General features: G+C 39.1%; 1 protein-coding gene across 1 annotated transcript in view; it reads left to right on the plus strand.

Moving 5' to 3' along the window:
• The window catches only part of LOC135214833 (transcription factor cwo-like), a 169,629-nt gene that overhangs the window by 69,728 nt on the left and 72,943 nt on the right, over nucleotides 1-26,958 (plus strand). The window lies entirely within an intron of this gene.

Here is a 26,958-nt window from a genome sequence, read left to right on the forward strand (position 1 = left end):
CCAAACTGTTCTATCCTTATCAGTCCTTCTGTCACCAGCCTTAATTTCTAAAAAAAAAAAAAAAAAAAAAAAAATTTCTAAAAAAAAAAAAAAAAAAAAAAAAAAATACAAGCCTCTTCCCTGTATGCTCAGATTATGTTCTCAAATTCTTATAATCGCCTTTGTCACCTCACTCGCATACATCGGAAGAATTATTCCTCTCCCCAACTTCACATTCTTTCCCTCGGTTAAACACAACTTGGTACCCAATCACACGCTCACCTCTGTATCACCGCATCATACTTTTAATTCTACCTTTGCATTCCTGAACATCTTAATTGTTCCTCTACAACCTCGTCTGTCACTTCCACAAGCATTCTCAGACTTTCACTAACTCCTTTTCACTGTTGTGTCTGTCCTCTACTTTCAGAAAATTTATATGATATATATGTGTGTGTGCGTATGCTTGTATAATTTATATTATATATTTAATATATGTGTATATAATTTGTATATATTGTGACAATTCGGTGATATAGAAATGTCACTATACTCTGTTTTTTTTCATCTGTCCATCCGCCTGTGGTGCTTTTGTATGGTAACACTGCGTCCCGGGCTTTAGATAGTTACATTCAGCTTACATTCAACGATTATAATAACATCCTATTTCGAATATTAACGGTGTAATTCGCTTACAGTAAATTATTAAAACACTTTTCAGTTCCAAATGTACACCCAGATATCCTTTTATTTACCTAAAACTTACACATAGCGTAACTATCTAAAGCCCGGGACGCTGTGTTACCATACAAAAACTCCACAGGCGGATGGACAGATGAAAAAAAAACAGAGTATAGTTTGCAAGGGCTTTGGTTTGACCCCGACTTGCCTTCAGTCGACCTTATAAGAAATGTCATGGGGATGGCAACTTCATCTGAAGAAAAACTAAAGAAAATTGGAAGGCTAAGGCCTCTTATATTGGACAAGAAGGTATATGTAAACACTTCTCTGAATGTATGGTATTTCTATGTATGTTTTTTTCATTTTTTTTTAGCCATTATTAATTTTGAGTTTCCATGTGCAATGCAGTAGAAGAAGACACTAAAAACAAAATAGGAAAATTAAACAAGTTCAAATCGTCTGTCCGAGATGGGATTCATCCAAGAGCTATTAGCAGTTAAAAGAGGAGGTAGTTCCTCACCTATGTAAGATGACAAATGCCTTTCAACTTGGATAAGTGTAAAGTGTTACAAATAACAAACATCCCTCATGCCAACTACATGTTGTATGCGGATGACATAAATAGTGTAGAACAAGAAGAGGACCTTGGAGTCATTATTACCAAATCCACAAAACAATGCATAAAAGCCGAGAAGAAGGCACAGAAACTAGTGGGATACATGAAGAGGCAGTTCAAAATCTACATATCAGTAATTAGACCTCATCTTTAATATGCAGTACAGTTTTGGTCACCAACACTAAGAAATTACATAAATAGATGAGAAGGGGTACAAGCAAGAGCCGCAAAGTTAATTTCATCCATCAAGCAAATAGTAGGTTACCAAAGGTGACTTATGGGGCCTGAACATGCATGGCTTAGAAACACGACGAATGCGAGAACAGCTAATAGAAACATTCACAATACTGAAAGGGATAACAAAGGTTGACAGTAACCTATTCACGTTAAACGACAACCAGACAATAGATAATGGATGAAATTATAACTGAAGAGATACAGCACATCTCGTTGTGGGAGCTTCTTTACATATGAGAGATGTGACACATGGAATAAACTGCCACCAGAAGTTGTAAATAGCAACAATGTAGAAGTTTAAAAGAAAGCTAGACAAAATCATTAGGAGACACTGAATGAATAGAAACCTGCTCCGAGAGATAAGTGATCACATGGTGTCTCCTCGGGTGGACTATTAAGTCTTTGAGACATCCTAATCCTTGTAACTATGTAATTTGTAAACAGCAGTAGGTTAATGAAACGTGGGTTGGTCATTCCGCAGAGTTTTGTATCACGGGGTCTTCCCAGGGTCATGGTGTCTTGACTCGTTGGTGTGTCTGTTTATGCCCAAATTCACGAAGTTATCCATTGGCTTTTATTCTATTAAAAGTTTGAACCTCGATACGGTTGACCTGTTTAGTTACATCGGCAAATGAGAATGAAAAATGAATACTTTTGTGGCACGTTTTAGTGAACTTGGCCAAGTGTCACTCAGAAAAATTTTACGAGCTCTATGTAGGCCCTGAAAACGGGCCAAAAACGTGCGTGGGCTAAGCCCGGAAGCTCTCTCTCTCTCTCTCTCATCTCCTCTCTTCCTCTCTTCTTCTCTCTCTCTCTCTCTCTCTCTCTCTCTCTCTCTCTCTTGTATTGTTGTGTTTTAGTTTGTCTTTTGGTTGAATTTCTTTATTTTTCAACTCAGAGTACTTAAACTCCTCCACTCACTTATGTTATAGTATAGATGTGTATGAGAGAAGAGAGAGAGAGAGAGAGAGAGAGAGAGAGAGATGAGAGAGAGAGAGAGAGAGAAGGGGGATTTGGATGATTGTTGTTAATGCTATTTTTGTATGTGACATCTTGCAGTATATAAACATGATGACGCTAGCTGGCTCAAGGGACACTTCCAAACATATAACTTATATGTTTAACATGCTCATTTGTACATCCATTATTATTTTTGTAACTTAATTCTCGTTCTCTCGAGTACTTTACCTTGATGCTTGTATTACACTGGGAATTTTCGTTTTCTAGAGTAGTACTTTACATTGATACGTGTATTACACTGGGAGAAAACAACGTGACATCCCTTGTCCATATGTCTGGACTAGAATAGTTTCAATACGCTGGTGTTGCTTCTCAAAACAAAGGAGTTGAGCTCCTCGCTATTAAAGTGAAAGGCACGGTTATCACTTCAATGTCTTATACAAACGAAAACAACAGCTATGACGCTCATATACGCTCAGGGCCAAAAATTGCATCTTGCATCTGGAAGAAAGTACGAGAAAATGCGGATTATTTTTTCCTTTTCTTTTTACGGCATTTCTGGTCGCGGTCAGACGCTGGGTGGGTCCTTGCCAAAAGCACGAAAACCTGTAACTGCTTTGACATTCTTTGAATTTCTTTCGTTTCACGTTGCGTTGAAGTATGAGGTATTCTAGTATTCTTTGAACTTTATTATTATTATTACTAATTAAAAAAAATTATCAGACGCCGCAAGTATTTGTTTTATTTTATCAGATTATTGAACAGTCAACACTGGTATAAGAATTGGTTTCTTCCTATGCCGGGAGATTGTTCCGCGATTCTTGTTGGGAAAGAAATAGCAAAGTCTATGGTTCGCTATTCTGTTTCGTTTGCAGACAAGGATCCTCGCAAATTCCATTTGGTGTTTATTTTTTCGTAATATCTTTTTGTAATCTAGTAATCCCACAACACGCCTTGGTCAAGTGCTGCCATCTTTTGGCAGTGGACTCTGTCCCACGCCTTTCATGCTTGTATCCCCCCCACCCTCTCTCTCCCCCACCAGTGTAAGCAATACAGAATCAAAGTAGCTTTCGTGTCTTGTAGTATGGGTAGGATCGCATTGCCGTTTCGGAAAAAAAAAGAATAAATGTATGGGGTTCTAAGGTTCTATATAGGCAACTAGCAACCGGCTTGTCGCCTGCTCCAACGAGCCAGCCAGCCAGCCAGCCACACGTGTTTGGCCTCGTGCGCCCTACACTCGATATCTCTCCCTTGCCATCCCCTCCCCACCTCTATCCCCCCCCCCCCCCGCCCCCCGGCCTAAGCGGACACCCAGAAGAGGAGCCACCCTTCCTCCCGAACACAGCCAGACAGGCACCTCGTCTCCTGTCGTCCTGCTCTCTTAATGTTGTCATTTCCTAATCATCATTGAAATTTAATCCGTGTTGGATGTTAGCGCCAAAAGCATTCATTTCCATAGGGACACTCACCGAGCTTTTGGTTAAGTGTCGAATAGTTGGTACCTCACCTCAAGACCTGTTTCTTTCAATGACCAGTTTGTCGTGTGTCGCCGCTGTAGCAGTTTTGAATTACATATCGTTTCGCCCGTTGTTCTTATGGAAGTGATTTTAGACTCGGAGGCTCTGGCCTACTTAACTAGGTTTGTGCGCACCGTTTACTGATCGATTAATTATTTGCCGTTAGCTGACGTTGCAATATTCACAGACCAGGCACCGACGCCTAAACACTGTTGCACTGTTGTTTACTGAAGTAACCCCCTTCTTATTGACACTTCTAGATGCCTCTATTAATAAATAACCTTCTCAAATATGACTGAAAGATCCACAGTTGGTTATATACATTTGTATAGTTGTAATGCAAATATAGAAGCACGTATAATAGTATAATATAATATACATACTATAATATATATATATATATATATATATATATATATATATATATATATATATTCCATTGAGGAGTCAGAGATGTGGATTTCTGGTGATATGAAGTTCACACCCTCGACGTGGTTCGGAAGTCACGTAAAGACCGTTGGTCCCGTTGCTGAATAACCACTGGTTTCCATGCAACGTAAAAACACCATACAAACAAATGTATATATATTTATTTGTGTGTTTAAATGTGCACACAACTGTTAATCTTTTAACCATAAAAAAGCACGAGATATTGATATTTTGACAACGTTCTCATACATGATACGTAATGTATACACATATGCATATATACATACAAATACATAATGCGCTGGATGGTTCACCTTAAACGAAGGAATAACATTCAAATTCCGAAGATGATTTATACAGGAAAACAGAGAGAGGGAAGAATGCGATTTGTGTCATTGCGAAATATATAATTGGCAAGAAAGTGCCAGTGGGCGAAGTTTCTGGAAGTAGATGGTCAGAGAAGACTTGTGTTGTTGGGTAAGAGATGGGGAAAGTAGAGAAGGAGGAGGATGAGGAGTGAGGGGGTGAGGAATTTTAGAACCAATGTATGTTTTATATTTTATATATAGTGTGTGTGTGTGTAACAGCAACTATATCTCCTCTACTTCTTCACAGTTTCTGGATACGCTTTGGCACTACAGTGCCTTGAATCCGAACCGGATCAAAGCGTGAATAACTCGAGTAGTTGAGACCTCTTGGATGCTACTACAAATACTTATGTCTGGTAAAATCGATAAGGAATTATATTACGTATATAAATATATATGTATATATATATATATATATATATATATATATATATATATATATATATATATATATATATATATATATATATATATATACATGCATACATATAAAAAATGTGGATTCAAAACATTGTGATTTTCTTATGAATCTTTTCAACAGAGGACACAAGGTAATGTATTGGCCTAGGAAAAAAAGGCTCCAGGTTAGGGCACGGCGCCCAAAGTGGGGTTAGGAAGGTAAGATCTGGTTCGGTCATAGGAAAGGGTAGGTCTGTTAACGTCTGCGGAACCTGTTCCCGTCGATCTACACCCGCCCCAAGATTCATTTGCCGTGGGTGGGCACAAAAGGTGCGCTCGTAGTGCCCTCTAGAGTTGGGCAGTGTCTTTGCAGTAATTTTTTAACACAGCTGCCGTAGCAATCATAAATTGTGTAGATAGAAGACATGACAAGTAAATGGCGCGATAATTTTGTAGGGAGGTCAACGTGCTGTTGAGGTCTTTGAAGAAACTGGTCTTGAGCAAGTTTTCTAAAAAGGTGGTTTATCCTTGACTCACTGGTTGGAGAACGTACATGGGAGTTATTTTCGTCTTGTTGCAATCTGACTGCCCTCTTGAATGTGTTTGTGTGTGTGTGTGTGTCTCAAATGCGAAATTTCTTGGTGACGTATGATGGAATGGCAAATAAAATTGGGACATTGCGTCATCTCTTCAGATTGGCTCCGTGGGTTGGTGATTTCTGGTCAATGTAGGGAATTGGATGATGCGGGACGACTTTCGTTTCATATCTGTTATCAAATGAAAACAAGTTTTTTTTTAGGAAGTATCACCGAATGAAAAAGCAGAAATAGCTAAATAATTATTATTATTATTGTTATTATTTAGTAGATGGAAATAGCGCATGTATGAGCGCCCCCTCGAAAACATTTCTTCAATCATTTTTCATGGTAGTTAGACTAATTGTATGACTTCAAAACAGCGGTGATTGTCCTTTGTACCCACATCATTTTTGCAAGAGCTTTTGTTCAACGCTGCACGTGTTGCCATTTAAATACATTTAAATGGCATTCGGACTTTGACACTGATGGGCTTTGACCGAGATTGAAAGGGCAACTTGAGGTCACGATGTTTTGCGTCCGATTCGTGAATGTATACGTGAATGACAGTTATAGTAGTAGGGAGCCTAGGCTGTTGTTCGCACGACCTTGGATCTGACCATGCTCCCGATACCTTTAATTCCCTTGTTATAGAAAGGTATTAGTATATAATAAGTAAATTTATATTATTTTTATATATATATGTGTGTGTGTGTGTGTGTGTGTGTGTGTGTGTGCGTGTGTGTGTCAAATTGAATGTTTTAGTTTATTTAGACTCCAGTTCTTTCTGCTACCCGAAAAATGTGAAAAAAAAAGTGCTCAGAAATAACTTGCAAGATAATGCCAGATAAGGTACGGTGGGTGGCATCTTTAGCGGGAACTTTTGAAAAAGGTGAAGAAAGAGAATTTTAAGATCTTTTGTGTAGGAAAAGTGTTTGATATCATCAAAGCGATGGAGGGAATAGATTTGTCCTCGGCGGTTCAGCACCTAAGTGAATATTGAAAAGTACATGACATGTAAGGATGGGAAAGTGAGAGTATGGATTAAGTTTTCAATAAAAGGAGTATTTGTTTGGGAATTATAAGCGACTAAGATATGTTGGATATTCAAAAAATGTATACTATATGTTTGTTCTGTAGAGTGTGGCCAAATTAGTGGAGAATTCTTGGAGGTTGTTATACTTGCAAATGGTAAAACCTTACAAGAAAACATGACCAAGGTTAAGGACTAATAACAGCATACACGCAGTAAATAAGCCAAAGATCTTTGTATGAAGACTAAATAAAAAAAAACTATTCATGGATGGAAAATTGACGTCCGATTGTAGTGAAGGCACGTGCAGCTGAAACGAGATCGAGAATATCGTCTTTCCAGGTGGGTGGAAGCCTTGGCGGAATGTGACAGTGGAGATTTCAAGGTGAGTGGCAAGAATATGTATGTGGAATCCATTCAGCATCTGGATTTAATATATTCGGTTCGGTGGCCTTTGCGAAGGTGTTTATGGGAAGTGAGGAAACTGATATGGAACAGAACAGGTAGTATTTATTAGAGGTGTGACTAAAGAATTAACAGAGAAAAATGGAAAAAATGGTATCACGATGTTTCAGGAGCCGACGAAAGTTTTGGGTAAAATTTTGATTATATAATGTCTTGAAGAAAGTATGACTTTGACAATTACAAATTATTATTAGTAATATTATTACACTTATAATTGGATTCTGCTTGTTATTGCGTTGGGATTTGACATAGTCCGTGCCTTCAGTCAACGAGGTACCGTGTTTAATTACGAACATGGAATGCCCATTGCATTATGTGAGGAGCATAATCCTTGATGAATTCACTTTTCTCAAAATCTGACAGTAGGAAGCGCCTCAGTGGCGTGGTCGGTATGGTCTTGCCCTGCCACCTCGGTGATCGCGAGTTCTATTCTCGGGCATTCCATTGAGGGGGTGAGAGATGTGTATTTTTGGTGATAGAAGTTCGCTCTCGACGTGGATCGGAAGTCACGTAAAGCCGTTGGTCCCGTTGCTGAATAACCACTGGTTCCATGCAACGTGAAAACACCATACAAACAAACAAACAAATCTGACAGTAGGGGTGTGAGACTCAGGGTTGCGATTGTAAGGCAGATAACAAAGCCACTGGCAAACTTAAAAACTAGGAAGTTTTGATTCGACTGGTTCCATGTATTGTCATGACAGACATTTTTCAAGCATTTTTTGACAGAAGCCCGTTGCTAGTCTGTGAAAATGAAAAAAATAAAATAAAAGGAAGAAAGAGTCGATTAGGAAACCAAACGCATGGTTGACGATGTAGTTACACAGCAACGTGAGGGGAAATTAAAGAAGCTCTCCAAATATATTGCAGATGGCTTCTGGCAGTCTTACGCGAATGCTTGGCGTTCTAGAAGCTTCTTTTGACGCAGTTAACTTTGCTAAACGGTGGAAGCGCATGCACTGTTCAAACTCTTCGTTTGTTGCTCTCTCTCTCTCTCTCTCTCTATCATCTGAAGCTGGAACAACTTCCAACGATTTCTTAAAAAATATGTTCAGAAAGTATCTCGTGAGTGCCACCAAGTGTCATTCAACGAATGCATCAATTAATTCCGAATATACCTGCAATCCCTCTTAAGAGAACCGACCAAATATGACGTACGAACAACCGCCGATCGCAAGAGGAAGCGGGGAAAAGCAGGAAAGACTCCTGAACTCAACTGTGAAGTCACGTGAAAATTGTTTATGCGGGAGAGGGACAGGGACGGTCTCTCCGTCCCTCTCTGGATGGTAGGGGGGAGGGTTGGGGTCCGTGTAGGATGGTGATGGGGCGAGTTAGGGGTGGGGGGTTCAGTCGGGGTCGGGGGATGTGGCCAGTGACTCCACAGGAGGGGGGCGGTGGGGTTTACCTATCACGCACTTGAAAATAAGGCTTGCGTGCGGCCTTTTAAGCTCATGGTTACAATGCAAAAGGCTTTTTCGTTTGAACGAGACGGCCGCCGGGGAGCAAGCCACCACCACCACCAGCAGTCACGTGCTTCGAGGGATATATTTAAGAGAACTTTTCTTTTTCTTCTCTTCTCTTTTTGCCTTATGCTCTTGCCTCCAACCACGCCCCACCCCCCATCCCCCCCCCCCATCCCTTCCCCCTCCCCCGTCTCGAGTCAGGGAGGGGCAAGGATACCAGCTGAAGTATTGATCTAAAAGTGACAGGTAATTGTGCTTTACCCCGTTAATATATATAATTTATATATGTGTGTGTGTGTGTATACACACAGTTACCTATAGGCCTATCCACACTAGGTAAAGTTTGTAAACAATGTTTCCTAGTGTGGACAGGCCTTAATGCTTCGTAGAACATCATTCTCAATAGCAGACATTAACACTTTTTTGATACTCGACCGTGTTAACAGATGGTCACGTGACTAAAAAGACTGGGCCACCGGAACTCGGGCTGGACCGGTTCCTTTTCTGGCAAATCGAAGACAACTGACGAATCGACTACTGCTTCCCAGCGATGTTGACACGTTTCTTGCTTATTCTGAACAGTTTCTACTGTCTCTCTCTCTCTCTCTCTCTCTCTCTCTCTCTCTCTCTCTCTCTCTCTTCTGGCAACGCTGAAGTCGAAGTAGAATTTGTGAGGTGGGGAAATGTCTGCTGATCACAGATCTTACACGTGATTCACCGCCAAGAGAGAGAGAGAGAGAGAGAGAGAGAGAGAGAGAGAGAGAGAGAGAGAGGTTAATATCGTCACTAAGGGAGGGATGGAAGTAATTGGGTAGTATCTGTGACACCGTTGTTACTTATTTATTTATTCTTTGTTTCTTTTACAACCGTAGCGTGATTGACTGAAGTAGTGGGTTTTGTGGCGGAACATTTAATCAACTTCGTGGCGAAGCGAGCGTAACTGTGTAAACATTAACAGCAACACACAACCCCCCCCCCAAAAAAAAAAAAAAAATATATAAATAAAAGAAAGATATAAAATGTAAATCAGGTGTCAAAGCAAGGGCAAAAAGTTGTCTAAATTAAGAGGAATGTGGTATCTGAGCATCCATCTTTGAGAGTCTGTGAGAGAGAGAGAGAGAGAGAGAGAGAGAAATGTTTTGTATTCCTAAGACACACACACACACACATATATAAATATATATATATATATATATATATATTATATATATAAATATATATATATAATATATATATGAATTAAACACTTTACACCTCCACAGCGTCAGCCGCTTCTTAAGCTCATCAGTAGCACGTCATCTCCGTGTTATTGTGTATCTAAATTCCGCCCTAATACTTTCCATATGAATTTTATTGTTATTATATTAAGCCATTCCCGGAATATTAAATATGCCTCCATCCAGGAAATGCCATATTTCATTTTATTTTTGTAACAGCTGACCTTTGTAAGTTATCACTAGCAGCTTAGCCCTGTATATTCGGCTTTTTTCTCAGTAATGCTGCTTTTTTATGATTTTGTCATTCATCTATACAATAAAACATTGTGGACTTTCAATGACAACAATTGCTTTATGTAATATGTAGAATGTTAGATTTTAGCATTGCAGAAGTAGTGTAATTGTAACAATAAGCCATTGTCGCGTACACACTATATATATATATAGTATATATATATATATTATATATATATATATATATATATATATATAATATATATCTTTAATTATAATTATTATATGATTGTACGGACTTAGGAAGAGAATTAATAAAACCAGAACTCCAAAAGTAAAATGTTCAAAAGCCCAACTTAAAATCATGCAACCCCGCTAACCCTGTCATTACCTCGAAGCCTTTACCCTTCGACAAGCAATATGGGTTTCTTCCACTTTTTAGTCTTCATCCACTTGTACTTACTACGTTTGAATACTCGAATGTGACGGTATTCGCAGAAAGAAGTTTGGTTTTTATTTTTATTTTTTTTCTCAGACGTAACGCGGATTAACGCATCAACAACGTTAACCAGGTTCTGTTCAACAGATGCGCCTCAGTGGCGTGGTCGGTATGGTGTTGGCGTGCCACCTCGTTGGCCGCGAGTTCGATTCTCGGCTATTCCATTGAGGTGTGAGAGATGTGTATTTCTGGAGATAGAAGTTCACTCTCGACGTGGTTCGGAAGTCACGTGAAGCCGTTGGTCCCGTTGCTGAATAACCACTGGTTCCATGCAACGTCAAAACACCACACAAACAAACAGATTCTCGAGTTTGGTGAAAGACCAGCTGTTCTGCGCCAGCTTGTGATGGGTTATCTTTAAATAAGTATTTTGCTGTCATAGAAGAGGCGCCATTCTTCACAACTGGTCTCGGTTTCTGTTTTCCTTAGTTGGTGGTCCCCGTGATGGGGTTAGTGCCGTCAAGGTAACTCATGCGGTGCACTGTAGGCATTATTACTTAAGTTTTTTTGCAGCCTCCCCTCGGTCCCTAGCTGCAACCCCATTTCGTTCCTTTTACTGTACCTTCGTTTGTAATCTCTTCTTTCTTCTTACTTTCCACCCTTTCCTAACTGTTGCACCATTTAAACCTCTTTACTCTTAGTTCTCAACTCAGCGCTGAACGATCTCATAGGTCCCAGCGCTTGGCCTTTGGCTTATATTTCGTATTCCAATTCCGCAGTCGCCATTCTGGGATTTTTAGTAGCCACAAGGACATCATAACGTTTCGATTTCTCCACACTAATTTCAATCCGCTTTCAGACAAGGGAAACTATTAACGCTACGCCTTGCTCTCTAGAATTCGAAGCAATTAATGGTAGAGAGACTCCGTAGAAGTCATTTCACCGTTCTATGAAGGAAAATATTTGTATATTCATGAAATATTTACCAGAGTTTACTCGCTTTATCCGGAATGTGAGAGTGTTGCTGAAGTCATCCTGCCAGTCTTATATTCTGAGCAGCAGTCTGCCGTGTTTGTTTAATTGCTGTACCAAAACCCAGATCGTGTCAGCGAGGTCATACGGTGATACATTGCGCATTAAAGGGAAGAGCGTGTTCGGTCTGCGAATGTCTTTAGTATACGGATACTACCAGTACTGTAACCTAAATATTAATGTTCTCTTATTTGAGCTTGTTTCACCCTTTCACACCATACTTTTCAGTACTGTGATGTTAGTGATTTTTAAACAAAGACCATAGTTTCTTCCTGCAAAATGCAAGCGTTGTCTCTTGGAGAATCCAGATACATTTCTTTTAGTATGAAGACTCGCCTAGATTCATAATCCGCATTCATTCATATCATAATTTTTCACCCCTCTTTCATCTTTTAGTATGAAGACTTTTAGATTCATAATCCGCATACATTCATATCATAATTTTCACCCCTCTTTCATAATCATTTCTCATGCTTGTGTTCAATTTCATCCTTTTAGGGTTGAAGGTTTTATTATGTATGTTTATATGTGTGTGTTTGTCTGTGGCCATTGTTTTGGAAATGAAGCTTTTGAATTTGGATTTGAATAACTCATTTTTAAAAGCATACAGTCATGCAGCCTCGTGATAGGTTAAGTAGTCATTTCTGTCTTGTACCCATCGTGAGTTAGAATCCCACCTGTAGGTGAAGTTTTTCTACTCGCTTATAAATTTCAAGGATTTAATTGACAAGAACATAAAGAAAATAGATAGGTATTTGAAAGGCATTTGCAAAGCAGAGAATTGGCGAATAAATCCAACGGATTCTATGCAGTCTTGCTTGTCTCTTTGCCGGACGTATTCGGAACGTGTACAAAAATGGAATCGGGACAGAACCACCTCCGTTCACGTGATCACCTCCCTCTCGGGTAGCCCATATTTGCTTAGTGCACATAACCGGTGTTGCAAACAAGCAAAAACGCAGCGTCCTGCCATCATGAGCTGCGTTTTTAGGCTCTGTCTCTCATCATTAATTCTTCGCATTGTTGCGATAAGTCAAAGGTCAACTGCGTGATGGCAGAGGTCACGTGAAAAGCAGAAACATAAATAAATCTTGTCTTCTACGAAGTTTAGCTACATTATTCTGCTGAGACTAGGAAAATTTGTCCGTCTTTTGTCTCTTGGTAATGAAGGTAATGGGGTACGATGGGCAATACGCAGCGGACCTTATCGCCACCTAGATAGACAAATTGTATGTACCGTCTCCCGTTCTGCTGTGTGTGATTGTGTGTGTGTGTTGCTTGGGGTGGGGGGTTTCGGGGGGGGGTGGGGGGGGGGTTCGGTTAGTGCCGTCAGTCCACTTCACGCGGTGCACTGTAGGAATTACTTAAGGTTCTTTGCAGCCCCCTTTCGGCCCCTAGCTGCAGCCCCCTTTCATCCCTTTTACTATACCTTCGTTCATATCCTCTTTCTTCCATCTTTCATAGTGCAGTTGGGAGATTTTCCTCCTGTTACACCTTTCAAACTTCTTTTATTCTCAATCCTCCTTTCAGCGCTGAATGACCTCATAAGTACTAGTGCTTAGCATTAGGCCTAATTCTCATATCCGTCATTTTGCTGGATGACATATTAAACAGCGTTCAGTGTTCGCCTGCCCTTCTTATCTGAATTGTGAGTCATGCCGGTATGTTTTGGTCGAACATCTTTCATTTTTTGTGATTCTTCTTCTATTTTATGTCTACAGCTATTATATACTGTTCGTTCCAAATGTAATGTTTGTGTAAATCTGTTTATTCCATTGAATGTGCTTCGACGAATAACCTTGTTTGATTATTCATCCGTCCTAGAATGGATGTAAATAACCAGTTGCAAATTAGATTGTTTTTCGCGTAATTTTTAGAATATATTCCCCTTTCTCTCTCTCTCTCTCTCTCTCTCTCTCTCTCTCTCTCTCTCTCTCATATGTATACATATAAACTGTGATGTGACTCTGTGCGTTTGATCCCGTTGGGAATTATTGTCTGATAACCGCTTCTTTTATCACTTGGCCTCTGTAGTCGCAGCACAAGACCCAGTGAGCTTCCCTGTAGGTGTTCGTTTTTCTTATGGAATCTTTTCGTTTTCACATTGAGTGGCATCAAACCTTACCTCACAAAGGGAGTCATTATTAAGATGTCAAACTATATACAGTAACCTTATTTACCCTGTACCTTAATGCTGTTTTTCGTACATTTTAATACATTTTTATCCATTTTCTTTTTAATAAGGGAATCTATTTTTTTTTCCATTTAGCTACTCTTATTTAATCCTAATGAACACCATATTCTTTGGAAACTTGGATTTCAGGTCAGTGGGCCCTATGTGCTTGTTTCATATAAACAAAACAAAAAACATATAGGATTCACTATCTGAATAATGATGATAATAATCGTATTCTATTTACTAGAATGCACCTTATCTTTCAATATTGATGCACCATAATAAAAGGTATCGTGAGACCCTCGCCCTCTTGTCACAGTTGCAAAATCAGATAGAAAGAATAATGAGTTTCTTTTAGGGATTCAAAGGACAATGAGTTACTTTTAGGGATTCAAAGAACAATGAGTTACTTTTAGGGATTCAGAGAATAAGGAGTTACTTTTCGGGATCCAAAAAGTAAGTAGTTTCTTTTAGGGATTCAAAGAATAATGAGTTACTTTTAGGGATTCTAAGATTAAGGAATTACTTACACGGATTCAAAGAATAAGGAGTTTCTTTTAGGAATTCAAAGAATAAGGAATTACTTTTAGGGATTCAAAGAGTAAGAAGTTTCTTTTAGGGATTCAAAGAGTAAGGAGTTTCTTTTAGGGATTCAAAGAATAAAGAGTTTTTTTTTAGGAATTCAAAGAATAAGGAATTACTTTTAGGGATTCAAAGAATAAGAAGTTTCTCTTAGGAATTCAAAGAATAAGTTTCTTTTAGGAATTCAAAGAATAAGGAATTACTTTTAGGGATTGATAGAGTATGGAGTCACTTTTAGGGATTCAAAGAATAAGGAGTTTCTTTTAGGGATTCAAAGATTATAGAATTTCTGTGAGGGATTCGAAGACTAAGGAAAAACTTTAGGGGTTCAAAGAATATGGAGTTACTTTTAGAGATTCGAGGAATAACGAGTTTGTTTTAGGGATTCGAAGACTATGGAGATACTTTTAGGGATTCAAAGAATATGGAGTTGCTTTTAAGGATTCGAAGAATAACGAGTCTGTTTTCGGGATTGTGACGGTGCTTTGAGTGCGTCGTTCTGCATGATGGTTGATGTCCTCAGGGAAAGAAAGTCACGTGTTTTGGCCCTTGGTGACAAAGCAATTGTGTAAGTGCCAGATTTAGATGTATTATCTGGGAAGACGATATATTAGAAGCAGACATAATATCTGTCGGATAATATAGATTAGGCTTCTTCTTTTTTTTTCTTTTTTTTTTGATATATCGTAGGCAGATTGATCGATCGTGGTAATAAGAGCGTGCAGACTGATTGATTAGTAGTGTTAAGAAAATAAGCGTAGATTCACACACTCGGTTAATGTTATATTATTAAGTTGTTGATTTTATATTATTAAGTAGTTAATGTTATATTATTAAGTAGTTGATTTTATATTATTAAGTAATGTTATATTATTAAGTAGACATGTCAAGGTTATCGCGGCTGAATTATGAGTGGAGTTACTAAGTCTTGCGAGTTTTTTTGACTGATGATAAACTTTAATAAATATAGATTTAATTTGAGAAATGTTGGCAGGTGAGTTGTGTCTCCAGAAGCCTTTGTGTGTCGATGGAAAGCGTTTCCCAGCCGGATAAAGTGACTTGATTCTCTGAAGCGTTTCCAATCCCATTAACTTTTGGGTCTTCTTCACTCGTCGGCCTTTGAGTAGAATTTACCAAACTTTTTTTGAACGCCTGTTGACAAATTGAAGGTACGAGAGAGAGAGGGAGAGGGAGAGGGAGAGGGAGAGGGAGAGGGAGAGGGAGAGGGAGGAGGAGGAGGAGGAGGAGGAAGTATGGATTAGAGAGAAAGAAAGGGGGGACGAGGAAGTATGCTTTAGAGAGAGAAAGATAGAGAAAGGAGGTATGCATTAGAGAGAGAGGAGGAGGAGGAGGAGTAGGTATGCATGCATGAGAGAGAGAGAGAGAGAGAGAGAGAGAGAGAGAGAGAGAGAGAGAGAGAGAGGTTACTCTTTCATTCTAAAGAATCGAATTAAGAAACGACAAAAAAGATCAATTATTATAGTAGGTAGTTAGATTCAATTATCATCTTGAAGTACCCTTTACGTCTCTCTCTCTCTCTCTCTCTCTCTCTCTCTCTCTCTCTCTCTCTCCAATATTGATACGGTCATTCCGAGCGTCATAACTGTGGCAACTTGCTCGTCACGTGGCCCTGGCATGATGTAGGCGAAGAAGCAGAAGAAGAAGAACAGAAGAAGAAACACGAGACGAAGTTGATCGCCGGAGAGAGTAAGACGAAAAAGAGCGATGAATAAGGAATGACGGAGGTATGACGATTGAAAACGGTTGATTGATTATTCACTTCTACTGACGTCACCGTCGCTTCGGCATATGACCCTGGATAGGAAGTAGAAACGTAAAAAAATAAAAAATAAAAAAGTAGGAAAGTTCCTGCAAGGAATTTGTCGTTGCATTTTCTGTGGCTGGACCCCAAGATCATACTTGTCCCGCACTATCTGGGCTTGTCTGTCAATGCAACTGCGTGTATGAATATTTGTTGCAGTGTTGGAATTATTATTATTATTATAATTTTTTTATTGCAAATATTTTAACTTTCCGTTTATGTGTGTGTCATTTTAGAGAGAGAGAGAGAGAGAGAGAGAAATAATAAGCGCGCGAACATTGTATGCAATTACGGATAGAAGTGTAAAAAGGGAATGGCAGCGTAGAGAGAGAGAGAGAGAGAGAGAGAGAGAGAGAGAGAGAGAGAGAGAGAGGGGGGGGCACAGCAGGGGCCAAGAGCAGCCGAAATCAGGTCCCTATTGTCTTCACGCCTTTTGGTGGGTTGATTCCCTCGATGGAATCTGCTGACATTGCGTATATCGTTTTCTTTCTCGTAAGCGCTTTTCATCCATGAAAACAGTCATTCATAGTGAACTTCACTAAAAGGTAACGGAGTGGATATGTATTTCATTGATGTGGATTTTCGTCAGCGGGAATCGGCGTCGGTGACCCCAGGTAACCTAATACTCCAATCAGTCATTTGATATCTGAAGCAACACTCACGTGAACAGTATCGTGGTCAGAGCAGTTTTCCTAAGAGTTTATAACATGGTCAGAAGCTTGGGGGAAACTTTGTTCAAAATTAGGTAAAACTTTACTGAGGGTTTTTGGTCAGTATTTTTTAGGGGGAAATTGCACCCTTAAGTTTGTTCGTTTACGTCGTCGTATCGGAGAAGGAACTAAGTACTTAAAAAAAAACTGAAGTTCATTGACCTATTAGCGGAGAGTCATACTCAAAAACACTACGGTTAGTAAAGAAAAAAGGTCAAGATTCGATCATACTCCAGGCGGGTTAGTTTTTCTTTCTCTTTTTTTTTCTTTTCCATGATTGCTTTCATAATGATAGAACTGGTTCAGTTTATATATAGAAATTACTCTTTTGTTTAACCAGTAGTGCACAGTGAAGTAGCCTATTAATAGGCTATGAGCGTTGGAAGGTTAAGTGACGGCAGATTGCTTGTGGCTTTTGAACGGCCATAATTATACTAGGTTTTTAGGTCTGAGGGTCGCTCATCAGCATCAGAGCCCAGGAATAGGCCATTAGGCTATCTCACATTGTCTTAGAGACCGAACTTGATGTACATATGATCAGCGGCTCCTAAACGATAAGGCCAACCTTAGGGGGTAGCGCCGTCAGTGCACCTCACGGGGTGCACTTTAGGCATTACTTAAGTTTCTTTGCAGCGTCCCTCCGGCCCCTAGCTGCAACGCCTTTGTAGCCTTGAGTTCTTGGACGATGAGTTTAATTTTTGACAAAATGGAGGTTCGTTATGGTATCCTTCATATTTTTTGGAATTGTGTAAGAATAAGGCAAAGAAGATATCTTACAATCCAACAAAGGTTAATACAGAACTGAAGAATATTCTCTGTCTACCTCTTCACCCGAATTCCATATCTGCAATACCAATTCTAAAAACTATTGATATTAATTTAGTATTTAAATATGACAGTACTTTAAGAAATATGTTAATTAAGAGTAGTCCGTCCAGTTCTAACAATATTGTATACGGCAAGAGGCCCAACAAACAATAGCATTTCAGATCATTGGCTTAAGACAGGCCATACCATGAACTGGGATAAGTCATCTATAATCTGCAAGGCCAACGACTAGTAGAAAAGAAATCTTTTGGTAATTGTATTCACTGAAGCCACGTGCACCAGGAATTTTAACCTCCGGCCTGGCTTATCTCCTGATCCTCTTTCCCTGTCCTTTCTGTTTGGAGAACATGCTGCCCAAATCAAGAAACTAACCCGCCCACCACTATTTAATTGTGTATATAAAGCTCTGTAAACTATGTTTTTACTTAGTGTGAAATTGAAAATGTAGAATATATTACGAAAGTACTCGTTCCAAGTTCCTTTTTTCACCCGCCTCCTTACGTGGATTTTATGATGTTCTCAAGCACTTGGACTTTTGTGCTACATTGAACATATCAGTAACAATATACCCGTTGGATGATGTGTTTGTGTATGAAATGCATGCATGTATGGATAAATGTGTGTATGAAATGCATGCATGTATGGATAAATGTGTGTATGAAATGCATGCATGTATGGATAAATGTTATCGTTGCTTTGTTATCTTCATCATTGGAACCGAACCGTGTTGTGATTTGTTTGACGGGAAATTGCCCCCTCGGTTATATGTAATGGCCTGTAAGAGAGTTCGAAAGAGATACCGAGAAACAGAGGGAGAGAGAAACTTACTATAGGGTAGACAAGTTGGGTCGCAGCAGTGCATGATATCGTATTCAAGAACCTTTCGAATTCGTATACAAAGCCCACTTCTAGTATACAGTTTGTCCTTATGGTAGAAGGTGATTAAGCCACGTTACAGGCCATATTTATAAGGCGCAATATTCCTAATATATTTACATACTAATTTACATACATTATACACCAAGAGGAACCGTTGAGTATGTACTACATTGGCCCAGGGGTGATGGAGGACGCGTATTAACGATTGAAGGATGGGTAGGGGCGGGGAGGGGTGGTTCATAGGGGTGGTACGTAAGCCATCAAGGTGGTTAGATTTACGTAAACCCTAAACCTCCGTCACGTGGCTCTTGGTGCGTGTGGGATGCGATGAGTGGACTGGCTGATACTCCTTCCTGTGTAGTTTCCTCTTTCATTCATACTACTTTTCAGGTAACTTTTCCTCTCTCTCTCTCTCTCTCTCTCTCTCTCTCTCTCTCTCTCTCTCTCTCTCTCGAAACATGTTTGAATTCTTCGCGTTGTGATGGTTGTGATGACGAGAACGGTGTTGCATCATTCATCACACTTCATGATCGGAAATAAAGTTCTTACACATTTGCACATTTCTGTTTAGCTTCCTCTACGCTGTAATTATGCGTATGGTAGAAATGATATGGGCATTCTTTTATTTATACCAATGAAAGACAATTGGAGCCGTGTACTTTTTCTCTCTCCGGTGGAAAATATCTCAGAATAGGACCTCAGTCATTCATTTGTTGAGGTGATTTTATATACTCGTTTTGGAACGATGTCGACTCTGACATTGAAACAAATAATATGTATTGTATTTGTTTCTCGTAAATGTCAAGTGATTACTAGGTGTACCGGAAAATGTCCATTTTTATTCAAGCTTAAAACATCCAGAGGTAAGAAAGGGACGGGAATTTGCCCAAAAAGAATTTGCAACTTGTCTCTCTTATGGAAAAGCCTGTTCTAGAGAGGCTTCACTTGTAAGGCAGCTTAAGTTGCGCACACACCGTGAACAGCAATGCTCAATGGAGTGTCTGGAGTATTAATAGTAATGATTCCAATACTGGAATGGAAGCCGCACTAATGAATAACTGGAGAAAACATACACGTTTTGAACGTAAACTGGTCGTAAATATGGATATGTCTGCTTTCGATATTCATTGTTATCGTTCTCTGCAGCAGATAAAGTTGACGGCGAATCTGACGTGTGACTGACAGTGTGAAAGATGGTCGTATCTAGTATTCCATCCTTATGTAAATCTGCCGACGCTGCTGGCTTCATCACGAGCTATTCGGAACGTATCGCAGACTTCCTCGATTCTCTTTAAACTTCTCCATTCTTCCAGTTGACATTTTTATCGTTATAATATTTCCCAATGTATCGTATCTTTATAATAAAAAAATGGCGCACGGTTTTCATATGTTATATTAACTTGTGAATGTACGTACAGTGATCATAATTTTCAGGAAAATATTTATAGTTAGGTTTTGTAAATACAATTAACATGTAGGGCGATTTTTTCACAAGAACATTATGTAGATTGAACGCTAAGTTAGATGCCTTACTAACTCATGACTGTAATGTTACCCCTAATTTTTTAAATTTCCATTATATAGGCCGTCTTTGTACTACAAATCACAATTTTATTTGAATTCTTCTCGGCAAAATTATTAAATGCGAAAATTAATGTTAAACAGAAACTTGTGGAAACACGTAACGATGCGATTTTATTGTTTTTATACTTAATCGTCCTTTTAATGAACAACACACTAGGAAAGAAGAATAAGAAAAAGAAAAAATTAGAGAATACAGATTCACGGAAGCTTATGGGATTCTCCCAATCACTGCCAGGTTTAGAATCGGCTACCAATCGGATACCACCGTGAACGATGATGTCAGCCAGGAATCATTGCTTACTAAACTCTCTCTCTCTCTCTCTCTCTCGTCTCGTCTCTCTGCTCTCTCTCTCTCTCTCTCTCTCTGCACGTTGCGTGGCGCTGTCGCCTACAGGTGGAGAAGCCTCACGGGGGCGTGTCGTGAGACACATTTTATCCGCAGGACATTCGGGTCTTCTCGCCTAAAACAGCGCAGCCGATGCTTCCATTTGGCCCTCTTATGGCTAAAAAAGGCCTTAAGACATAGACATAGACAATCATGACTGCTCGCGGAGTTTACTCCCTTGTTGGATAGGAATATTCGATTTGTTCCTTAAGGCGAGAGCAAGGTTACGTGCAGAATGACATGAGCCTATACTTCTCGTGGTTTATGTGAGGTCATGGATCGCGTTCTACTACTATTACTACTACTACTACTGCTGCTGCTGCTGCTAATATTACTATTATTATAGTACTACTACTATTGTTGTATTACTACTACTACTATTATAGTACTACTACCATTATTATAGTGCTAGTACTAGTACTACTACTAGTACTTCTACTACTATTGTACTTTTCAACTCCTTTTCAGTTATTTGCAGTATCTTCTGGTTCCCCTTCATTTTTAAGAGTATATTTTATTTGCTACTTCACGCGTACCTTCTGCATCAGATGCCGGGTCTGTGTGTGTACGTATCCTGCTTTCATTCTCCCTGTTCTTGCGTGCATGGACATCCTGAATGTTGGCTTTTTGCAACTCTTCCGTAACTGCGAATGTTTTTATCGTAAGTTTCTTGGTATCGCTCGTAAAATGTAAATCTGTAAACGGTCAACCGGTCATCTTTGTTCATATCTGTTTGGAGGGGGCGGGGGAAGGGGGGGGGGGGGAGGAGGGGGTTCACGTGGACAACTGAACGTGAGAGAGGCGGAGAAAGAAAGAACAAAAGAGAAGTAGAGAGGAAGAGAGAGCATTGTATCCATTTGACTGAAAGGAACAGCCATGTGTTTGTTAATCCAGGAAGGATAGTTATGAAGAGAAGTGTAAGAAAGGAAGAGAGAGAGAGAAATGTAACGAACAGGTTTGGAAACGAATCGTTGTGTGACAGCAGATTTTGAAGTTGGGCGAAATTAAAGGTAGCCATTTTTTTATGAACCAGATATGACGAGAGTATATCGTGATGTTGTTCGTTTGCCATTCATGGGAGAGCCTACAGGGAGCGACTTCCTTTTTATGTCCGAACAGAAGAGCCATTGAAGGCGAGCATTTGGATCGAGCTTGTAGCAGAATGTCGATGCATCTCTTTTCGCCCGAATAGTGTGAACCAGGTGTGAAAGAATCCAAGAACATGGGAAATAGATGCACTCGAGAACGTTGAAATGCGCACTCCGTCTCTGTTGAAGTTGGGCATGTGTAATCCTTCGATCCATAGAGAGAGAGAGAGAGAGAGAGAGAGAGAGAGAGAGAGAGAGAGAGAGAGCACAGTTTATTGCTTGGTTTTCTCACTTGGCTCACGTTGTCTTGGCGCTCGGCGCGTGCTACCTCGTCATCGGTCTAGTCGCGTTGACTTCACTACGTCATCATCATCATCATCATCAGCATCAGCATGAACGCTCGTTGATAAGAAAGGCAGAGATTGGGGAAGATCACTTCCTAACTGTGTGTGTGTGTGTGTTCTTGATATATGGAAAATAAAATTAATACAGGTCAGTTATTTTAGGAGGGAAACGGGTTGCTCCTTCTTAGGATATCTTATAATATGTATTTAGTTTCTTTCCTTTTTCCTCGGCCAATAGAATCGCCGCTAATCTGAAATACATTTTTTGGTGCCCGGTTATCTCCGTTATCTCTCTTCGATATCTTTCACGTGATTGGCATAAGGGATTCTCAAACACACACACACAACACACACACACACACACACACAGAGAGAGAGAGAGAGAGAGAGAGAGAGAGAGAGAGAGAGAATATTCCTGTCTTACGAATGAGGAAGAGTAATAATTATCATCTACAATACTTAGATTCTTGTCTGCGCTATGCATCATTACTTATCTCAATTCGGACTATTATCCCCAAGATTTAGAATACTGAATCGTCCCATATCGCCTCAGTCGTTCGTTTGTTACTGGCAGTTCCTTCTTCACGATTTTTCGTTTCCACTTTTCCAGTTATTGCCTTCTATAGTCTATATTCCTTCATTATATTTCTATCGTCCGAGTATCATTTATATAGTTATTGTATACTTTGTTATTTCTAATATGTTTTTTGGTAAATAAAAATTAGGAAATGTATTTTTCGAGACAACAACCTCTCGGCTAGAAGACTCTTAATGTCGGTCACGGAACATACCAAGACTGGGTAATTCAGTATTAGTCGCAAACGTGTAACTTTAAATAAATTCTATTTAGTCGACAACATTAACTTTTCCTGGATGTCAAAGATTAGGTATTCAGGTCAGGTAACATATGTGAGGCAATAATATACACATTATTTGCCTGTCAAGCGAGACCATAGTACTATCGTAAGTTATTCGTATTTTCCCAAGAAAAGTAATCCGCATGGCAAATTATGCCAAAGGATTTTTGCCTTGAATAAGCTCATGCTTTTACGATACCTCGATATTGTTCGTTTGTGTCTTTCAATGTTTATGAAATAGAACAAATGACATTGTCCCTTAAGTGAACGTTTTTTTAGATATAGAAAATAAATGTTATTCGCTGTGAAATATTTTACTGAACTGAAATATTTATTTCCGTTTCTTAATCTCATAATATTTTGATACCGAGCAAGAAGAGGAAGGTATCCTTGCACAGACGCTACATAAAGTACCAAACATCTCTCATATTTTTTATTTGATTGTGGTTACAAATAACTGGACGAAATTCTCACATTATATATTAATTATTTATCTTTAGTGTTAGATGTATCGTTTTATATATCTATATATATATATGTGTGTGTGTGTGTGTGTGTGTTTAGAGAGAGAGAGAGAGAGAGAGAGAGAGAGAGAATATGCATATATGTATTATGTATGTATAAATAGAACTTGTACTGTATTCGTGAAGGACAATCAATGTGAGGGCATGACCTTGTAGCATTACATAGTCCCTCTTTCTTTGCATTTTATATTGGATTCCTTTAAAACGGCTTTATTTATTTGTTTATTTATTATTTATTTTTGCAGAGTTCTAACACTTTCACTTATAAGTTTAAGGACAAATTGCATTGACTTACTATGTGACTCTCTGTAGTCTTATAACTTATTTGTGGATGAGTGGCACCAGATACTTATTAATCATTAAAATTAACGTTCTTTATTTGATTATTTTTTTTATTATTTTCACTTATCATTGCAAAGCAGCCAGTGCAGTTGTTGCTCTGCTCGGCGCGATAACCCGACTCAGTTTGGGAACTTGATGGTCTTGTAACTAAGGAATTTAGAGCCTTGTATCCAGGAGAGAGAGAGAGAGAGAGAGAGAGAGAGAGAGAGAGAGAGAGAGAGAGAGAGAGAGAGAGAGAGAGAGAGAGAGAGAGAGAAGTATTGACGAGATTTTATCATTTTTTAATTTTATTTAATACCAGTGACATGTGGCATTAGTGACCTTATACATTCTCCCGGATAAACCAGGACAATACTTTTCATCGTTTGATCAGGTAAAATTATCGGGAGAGAGAGTCAGAATTTACATGAATATTCACCAAGTATCGTGAAAAGTAAAAAACGAAATTGCTATGAATTTTGCTCCTGAATTGGAAATAATTGTTGAATGGAATATATATACATATATATAGTATATATATAATTATATAGATATTATATAATATATATATATATATATATATATATATATATTATATAATAATATATATATATATATATTATATATATTATATTTATACATATAAATACTATTATCATATATATATATATATATATAATATAAATATATATATGTATAATATATATATATATTATATATATATATATAACATATATATATATATACATATATATAGGCAGGAAGAAAGCGATGGGCTAAGCATTTCAATATTACCGAAAGTAACAACACGTACCATTTCTTCACTTGTGTTTAGGGATGAAAATATAAAAGGGGTTTGCTCTAATACCAGAAGATGAGCATCGTCCTTTCAGCAGTATTGGACTTTCTTCTTTGCCTCCTGATCTTCGTGTAAAAGTAGTACATAAGGTGTTTTAAGATCTCCTTCCTTATCTTTATGCCTCGTGACCAGATACCGTGTGGATTTGCAATACTGCTTTTTTTTTTAATATTAGGTTATAGCAGCGATTACTAAGAGAATCTTGAAACTTTTCGCGTACAGTATAGTGCCCTTTCCGGTAGAATTGTATTTTCATATATTCTGAAAAAAGTCGGGACATAGTACACGTGCAGTAGGACTGAGGACTAATACAAGGCGCAGTAGACGTAGTTCTGTATGTTTTCATATTTATTAATGGTATTCGATTCGACTTATTTTCTAGAATCTATGAAGATTTCTTCCCTATTGAAGTAAATCAGTGTCTCAATACTGCTTCGCCGTTTGTATGGCAGAATATTTGCCTTTCTTTTGGAAAGGTGGTGGGTGCTCGGTAGGCAGTTAAGAACAACCACATTGACATCTTTACAAATGACTGATTAACAGCTCTGGAAGACTGGACTTGCATCTCCTCTGAAAGGTCAATTGGTGGCGATTTGATAGCAGCTGAAAAGAATGAACACTGAGTCACGCCTGCCCGAGTTTTAGGTGGGTGATTCATACTCCGGTGAAGAGCTCTCTCTCTCTCTCTCTCTCTCTCTCTCTCTCTCTCTCTCTCTCTCTCTCTCTCTGGTGTATCTTTCTGTCTACTTCGAAGAGAACAATGTAAGGGAATTCAGATGAATCGGCAATTCCCCTAAAGAGTTCCAGCTCAAAAAGAAAAAAGAAAGTGATAAACGTGAACAATCTATGAGAACCGTTGGGGAATTTAACATCGGTAGAAGGGTAACTGACGGCCAAAAGATCCCCGAGTATAGAGCCGGCTAGACCCAATGACCGGAGCGAGTGCCACTGGGTACGAAAACATCCGCTCAGATGGAATGTGTCTTGAGGGGCATTTGATGCTCATGTTCTCCTGCGCGTGCTTTGGAAAGCAGTCCCCTTTGGCGCCCCCTGGATAAGGGGGCTCAACGGACTGCTGTTGGTTAGACCCAGCGGAGGGTTTAGCGCCTCAGTGGCGTGATCGGTATGGTCTTGGCGTGGCACCTCGGTGTCCGCGAGTTCGATTCTCGGGCATTCCATTGAGGTGTGAGAGATGTGTATTTCTGGTGATAGAAGTTCACTCTCGACGTGGTTCGGAAGTCACGTAAAGCCGTTGGTCCCGTTGCTGAATAACCACTGGTTCCATGCAACGTAAAAACACCACTCAAACAAACAAACAAACAACGGAGGGTTTGCGTCTTCATGGTTTCATGTGAAAAGCAGTTAGGTGCTAAATCGGGGTTAAGCCTTTATTGAACTGATTGGTCATGTATCTGTAATCCTTCTTATCTCTTGTGTTACGTTCTCATTTCCTGGGTGATGGTGAGACAAACTAGGACTAAGGTTTACAGACTGTGTATCATTTTCTTCTTGGAATCGATCGTGTAACTTGAACGCTGTTAATCACCGATACAGGTGATGATCCCTGATAGCTGTGGTTCTGTCTTCACACACACACACACACACACACACACACACACACACACACACACACACTACATACCATGTTTGCTGAAGTCTCATTTCATTGTTGACTATTAAAGCCCAAGGAGCTCGTTTTCGGTTAAATTTCCCAGGTTTGCTGGTCATCAGAATGAGGTTTCTTTCGAATATCGAAGCACAAGCAACGAAGCGCTCGAGGAAGTTTCGCCTGTGCATCACCGGAGTTGCTTTCGGAGAGGACAGAGGCAACGGTTATTACACTTTGCAGACTGTAATATATACTATTAATGTGTGTGTGTGTGTGTGTGTGTGTGTGTGTGAGACTCACCCTCCTGTTATGGGTGAGGCTCTCTCTCTCTATATATATATATATATATATATATATATATATATATATATATATATATATATATATATATATATATAGAGAGAGAGAGAGAGAGAGAGAGAGAGAGAGAGAGAGAGAGAGAGAGAGAGAGAAGCGGCCACGCTCTACGACACATGTGCAAGTTATCTAGGTCAAGTAGGCAAAGCTTATCATCACCTGTAGGAAAAGTAATGAACTTTGACAATTCCGAGATAAAAGAAGAGTCTAAAAATATCAACCTCAGTATCTGTCCAGCAAATGTATGAATGTAGTCTGTATAGTCGCAGGTAAACTTTCGCAAGAGATACGCCTAATTTCGTAGATTCCTTCATCTTAGAGCTTGGACACTCCTGGTATCATTTTTGAATAATTGATGTGCGTACAAACACGTTGAAAAATATATGGAA

The sequence above is a fragment of the Macrobrachium nipponense genome, chromosome 46 (assembly GCF_015104395.2).
Source record: "Macrobrachium nipponense isolate FS-2020 chromosome 46, ASM1510439v2, whole genome shotgun sequence".
In the NCBI taxonomy this organism is placed as follows: domain Eukaryota; kingdom Metazoa; phylum Arthropoda; class Malacostraca; order Decapoda; family Palaemonidae; genus Macrobrachium; species Macrobrachium nipponense.